Source organism: Tachypleus tridentatus, chromosome 3 (assembly GCF_004210375.1).
Source record: "Tachypleus tridentatus isolate NWPU-2018 chromosome 3, ASM421037v1, whole genome shotgun sequence".
Taxonomy (NCBI): domain Eukaryota; kingdom Metazoa; phylum Arthropoda; class Merostomata; order Xiphosura; family Limulidae; genus Tachypleus; species Tachypleus tridentatus.
In genome coordinates, this window is record NC_134827.1 from 21,862,059 (window position 1) to 21,868,719 (window position 6,661).

Consider the following 6,661-nt stretch of genomic DNA (forward strand, 5'->3'; position numbering starts at 1 on the left):
CAGATTCAAAGCCAGCAGGAAAATATGGTGTCGTGAATAATTCCAAACAATTATCATCAACTGCGACATGATGGTGTACTACAAACTAAACACTAAACAAGAAGGCTTAAACTGAACTGTTTAATATGTTTTAATGTACATATAATTTAATATGTACGTGTTACAAATATGTTACAATTTTGGTAGTACTGGATATATAATAATATGTTACAATTTTGGTAGTACTGGATATATAATAATATGTTACAATTTTGGTATTACTGGATATTACTGGCCAGGTGGTTAAGACACTCAACTCGTAATCTGAGGGTCGCGCGTTTGAATCACTGTCACACCAAACATGCTTGCCTTTTCAGCCGTGGGTACGTTATAATGTGCTGTCAATCCCACTATTCTCTGGTAAAAGAGTAGCCTAGGAGTTGGCGGTGGGTGGTGATAACAAGCTGCCTTCACTCTAGTCTTACGCTCCTAAATTAGGCACGGCTAGCGCAGATAGCCCTCGTGTAGCTTTGCATGAAATTCAAATCAAACAAAAAAACGTTATCTTGATCTGCTAATATTTTTTTGTTTAGCAAAGCTTACTCAGCCAGCCTTTTGTTGACTGTGTTAAATTATAATATTTGTATGAATTTATATTATTAATATTATTTCACACCAGCAGACAAAAAGCATCAGTCGCCACTTTAACTTAGTTGCTCTCAATTTTCCATAACATGGTGTCAAACAATAAATATTTTACTACTGGAATTTTAAAGATAACATAATAAATATAAACAAATCGTTAAGTTTTGGTAACTTTTTGCGTTACTTGTGAGGGCGTGTAAAAGGAATATCGGTTCTATGATTGGGTAGTCATTAGTGACGTCACAAATCGAAAATAAGGAAGAAACTCCCAAGTGCGTAAGATCAGGTATGAATAGCCCAGAAGTTGTCACCAAAAAACTTAAAAGAAGTATTTTCTGTCATGAAAGAGAGAAAAATGGGTAAGTGTAGTTCTGCTATTAAATCAACAGATTTTCTTTGATTTTAAAAGAGTTAAGCAAAAGTTGTTAACACTAAACACTTAAATTTTAACACTGACAAGACTTCTGTTAATTTTAGGGAAAAAAAAAAGTTTATGTACAAAATATTTGAAATACGGTAAAGAGAAATACGTAATAAAAGTCCGTAGCTACACAAACCCAGAAGTTTCTTGTTTGTTCGGTGTAATAGTTTCAATGTTGGTCAACGTAGTTTCAAAATAATCTGTAGTTCGAATAAATTATACTCTATTAAACACAGCGATTATTCATCACGTGTTTTGTAACACGTGTTTAGTGGTAAAGTATGGCTGCTACTGTATTTACTATTGTGAATATGAACGTGAATTTACATGAAACAATAAAACTGAAAATCTGTGTAGATCTTCCAAGAATAAAAGAACTTTTTATGGTGTTAAAAACGCCGTATTAAGCCTATCTATTCAGTGGTAGACACACTAAATTATTAAGCTTATATGCAAAAACGGCTCGTTTGGGTTGAGAAAATATTTTACATAGAAGAGCGAACAACGTTTCGACCTTCTTCGGTCATCGTCAGGTTCACCGTGAACCTTGTGAACGTTGTTCGCTCTTCTATGTAAAATATTTTCTCAACCCAAACGAGCCGTTTTTGCATATAAATTTCTCAACAAGTGGGTTTCTCGACATCACTAAATTGTGTAGCTGGTCTACATTAAAACACAGACAAAAATAAGTGTTTCATCAAATTGTATGGAAATACCTTGTTCCAACCTTTTCGACCAACCACCCACTTCTAATGCTAATATTTATATTGTGTAATATTATTACAATACAGTTCGATGTTTATACTTAATATGACAATATTTACAAACAAGAGTTACAACAAAAGAACTGATTAATATGATCTTTATTACACGCAAGTATTATTGCTTTACATTATTAACACGTTTCTATGCAGGTAAGTTTATTATATAGATCACAAGTAAAAAAACAACTTATAAGTTAATGATGCCGATTTTGTGCAAAAAAGGTGGATAGTAAGACTTAATGGTATAAACCTAACAAACCCAAAATCTTATGTCCATAACAATTACAATGTATTGAGTCAACAGATGCCTAAACAAACACCTCAGTCAAGACCTTCTTGTCTGAATTAAATATAGTAGTACTGTCTGTTGTCTATTGTATGTCCATGTTACTGCTAATTTATATAAATATAATAGTACACTGTGCTCTCTATTGTATGTCCATGTAACTACTAATTTATATAAATATAATAGTACTGTCTGTTGTCTATTGTATGTTCATGTAACTACTAATTTATATAAATATAATAGTACTGTCTGTTGTCTATTGTATGTTCATGTAACTACTAATTTATATAAATATAATAGTACTGTCTGTTGTCTATTGTATGTTCATGTAACTACTAATTTATATAAATATAATAGTACACTGTGCTGTCTATTGTATGTTCATGTAACTACTAATTTATATAAATATAATAGTACACTGTGCGGTCTATTGTATGTTCATGTAACTACTAATTTATATAAATATAATAGTACACTGTGCTGTCTATTGTATGTTCATGTAACTACTAATTTATATAAATATAATAGTACTGTCTGTTGTCTATTGTATGTTCATGTAACTACTAATTTATATAAATATAATAGTACTGTCTGTTGTCTATTGTATGTCCATGTAACTACTAATTTATATAAATATAATAGTACTGTCTGTTGTCTATTGTATGTCCATGTTACTGCTAATTTATATAAATATAATAGTACTGTCTGTTGTCTATTGTATGTCCATGTTACTGCTAATTTATATAAATATAATAGTACACTGTGCTCTCTATTGTATGTCCATGTAACTACTAATTTATATACATATAATAGTACTGTCTGTTGTCTATTGTATGTCCATGTAACTACTAATTTATATAAATATAATAGTACTGTCTGTTGTCTATTGTATGTCCATGTTACTGCTAATTTATATAAATATAATAGTACACTGTGCTGTCTATTGTATGTCCATGTAACTACTAATTTATATAAATATAATAGTACTGTCTGTTGTTTATTGTATGTTCATGTAACTAATTCGCAGTGTTTGGATATGTTATGGAGGTATGGAGGAACCGGTATGGAAATTCATTGGATCCATGAAGAGGTACACGCAAACTTGCGTCTTAAAGTTTTATATTTTGCAGTTTTCATGGACGTTTTTGCATTTTTTTTTTACAATTACATATAAGGGAAGCAATCTTTCATGTTCTAAGATAATATTTCATTAATCACAAATTTATGTAACTTCCGTCCAGGTACTCCAGCCAGTCTTCAATAAGTTAATGTTTGTATTAAAATTATCATCTTCAGGTTAACAAAGAGAAAGCTGTTGCAAACTCTCTCTTTTTTTTAACCTGAAGATGACCTAAGAAGGTCGAAACGTTGTTCTCTACTTTATTAGTAAAAATGTTAATACTCACACCAGCCGTTATGAGTTACATTTCTGATATTTTGTTAACAAATCAACAACAACAACAAGAAAGAAAACCATATAGAAGACGTTTTGTGACATTGTATAGGCTTTAGGAAAATTTCTGAATGCTAAATTTGGTCCATTCGAAAAGTCGAATATCTCTTTCCGGAAAATCATTTAGATCTTAGTACCGGTTACATATAATAAACAAATCATCTAGAACATTGGTTTCCAACAGGAGGTGCTTGCACCCCTTGGGGGTGCGAGATAACATTTTTTTTGTAGGCCATGTGGGGTTTACGCAACTTTTAGTTTGTTGTAATATTTTTTCTTTTCTAAATGTTTCGTTTTTGTTTATATATCATTAAATACTAATTATAAAAAAAATTGTTTTGGCCACTTTCACCTTTATTCTTAAATAAATAATTACTGTGAGGGGTGCGAGAACATATTAAATTTTTTTGGGGATGCGGGACATAAAAAAGATCGGGAACCACTGATTTAGAACAAAAAATCAGAGTGATATCCAAGTATATATATATATTTTATATGCAATACGAAAATAAAATGTTTTTTAGTGAAATATAATCATGATTTGTTTAAGTATGTTAAGATGTGTATCTTAAAGTTTTAGTAAAAATCAAAACACAATTACTCTCGACTACTAACAAATTCCACAGAAAGACAGAAAATTTTAACCGTCACTTAGAGCAAAGAAAGTTATGTATGTTCTTACCAAAACCTACACTATATTATCTTTAACACTTATATGGTAAAAAGCCGTTTCTATTAGTAACGTTTGGGCAACTTCTGCTGATACATCACAATCGGATCAGTGACAATTTCTAAAATAACGGATAAAGAGAAACACAAAACAGTTATTTAATTTTTTTAATGGTGTGGTTTTTCCCCACTATACAAATGCTCACGTGTTTTTCTAGTTAGTGGAGATGTGCTCTGAAGACAGTGTTAAAGCTAATATGTCAACTTTGCCGTTTGACTTCCTAAGGCCAATGTTCACTGTTACATCTGACTCATTTCACCTTGGAGAGAACGACCTCTATCGGCGAGAAGATCTATCTTAAGTATTTCTTTGTTTTTGCCATTAAATTCAGTAAGCCTTATTTTTCAAATGTTTTATGCACGTTTAGCGATAATTAAAACAGTCTACAAATGTATAAAATAAATGTTTTGCCATTCAAAGGTTTAATTATATGTGTTATAATAAATTGAATTGCATCACAATAATTTGAAAGAAGAATATTACTGAAATAACTCTTGTGCTTATTATAAACGTTTCACCTGCTACTAGAAAACATCCTCCAGTTTATTTAAAAAGAAGTAAATAAAAGTAAACTTGTCTACGTTTTATAAAATAAAAAAAAATACTTGTTTATGTATTTAGGGTAGTAACTGATTACCTTTACCCTAGCTTGGCTTCATTGACTAATAAATGACTAGTTCCAATAGCAAAATAAATGTAGGTTGCTAAAACAGTTTTGATTTTCATATGAAAAAGGTTGTACGTAAGATTGTCTAAAACAAAACCGTTTACCAAAGATTATTTTCAGTTTGTTTTTTTCTTCGTAAGATGATGAAGACTGGAACAAAATCTGATGGAAAATAATAATAAAGAACGGAAAATTCGTGAAATGTGGTTCTCGCTTTTAATACTTTAGTTTTTCTTGTTATGGATATTCTGCGTTTTTGTTTATCCTCTTCGTTAAATGAATAAACGTTTTGAAATCAAATAACCAAACATTACTTATTTCAAAACATTATTCTAATGACACAACATTACATAGAGCTCAGAGTGTTTGTAGCTATTGAAGAACAAGTTTCACATGTTTGTTTGTTTTTTGAATTTCGCGCAAAGCTACGCAAGGACTATCTGTGATAACCGTTTCTAATTTAGCAGTGTAAAACTAGAGGAAAAGCAGCTAGTCACCAACACCCAACGCCAACTCTTGGGCTACTCTTTTACCAACGAATAGTGGGATTGACCATAACATTATAATGCCTCCACGGCTAAAGGGGCGAGCATGTTTGGTGTGACCAGGATTCGAACCCGCGATCCTCAGATTACGAGTCGAGTGCCTCAACCACCTGGCCGTGCCGGGCTGGTTCAAATTATTGTCAACGAATATTCTTGTCGTTTCAGCCGTGAGCTTGTAAGAACGTTAAGGTTAATCCAATTATTTATTGACAAAAGAGAAGCTCAAGAACTGGTGATAGGTGGTGTGTGTGTTTTTTATAGCAAAACCACATTGGGCTAGCTACTGAGCCCACCGAGGGGAATCGAACTCCTGATTTTAGCGTTGTAAATCCGTAGACATACCGCTGTACTAGCGGGGAGCGATAGGTGGTGTCTTGACTATGTGTCTGTCCTGTAGACTTTTTACTGGTAAATTAGGGACATGTGGCACAGATAGTTCTGAAGTAGCTTTGAGCGAAACTCAAAGCAAACAAACGAAACTATTATCAAAGTTTTCATTCAAAGTCCACATGTAATTATTAACTCTAAAGCTCAATAAATTATTATTTTTGCCAAATTCTGCTTTTAAAAAAAACTAGTATAAAATATTAATATCAAAATATAAGCCTGTCTATGTTTTTCGACGAAGTATTTCACATTCAAGTTATGAATGAAGACATCACGAAACATTAGCTGGAGAACTTGACGTCGAGCTATGAAACTTATTAGCATATTTGTTATTTAAGAGCGTGATACAAAAGCTACGTCATATACTTGTTTATACAAATTATTATCAAAATGAAAATTGGATTCTTGAATATTCAAACCTACGAATTTTTAAAACACGTGCTTAGAGATCTCTGTGCATAGATTTATAGTCTTACCTCACGGAATGTTTGCATAGACAGAATATATCAAACTAGCAGGCTTTAATATCAGAGTTCAGATCTTGTATCGCCAGGGAAAAAAAAAAAAAAAACTTTATTTGATAACGTACTCGCTACTGGTTAATGGTCCCAAAGGCTTTAAAGACATTCATACTTACACGAACCAGCGTTAAACACAATCGATTTAACAGTTTAACCGTTTTTTGTTTTTGTTTTAGTTTTCGGGATTACACACGTATAACAGTAGGGTGATTGTTTCTTTGGAATTTCGCGCAAAGCTACTCGAGTGCAATCTGCGCTAGCCG

At 32.0% G+C, this 6,661-nt stretch overlaps 1 long non-coding RNA gene across 1 annotated transcript; it reads left to right on the forward strand.

Annotated features, from left to right (window-relative positions):
- The first annotated feature begins 865 nt into the window (after positions 1-865).
- On the forward strand, positions 866-5,234 carry LOC143246031 (uncharacterized). Its single transcript, XR_013025730.1, has 3 exons — positions 866-983; positions 4,436-4,608; positions 5,086-5,234. It is a non-coding gene; the product is annotated as an uncharacterized LOC143246031 (long non-coding RNA).
- The last annotated feature ends 1,427 nt before the right edge of the window (positions 5,235-6,661 follow it).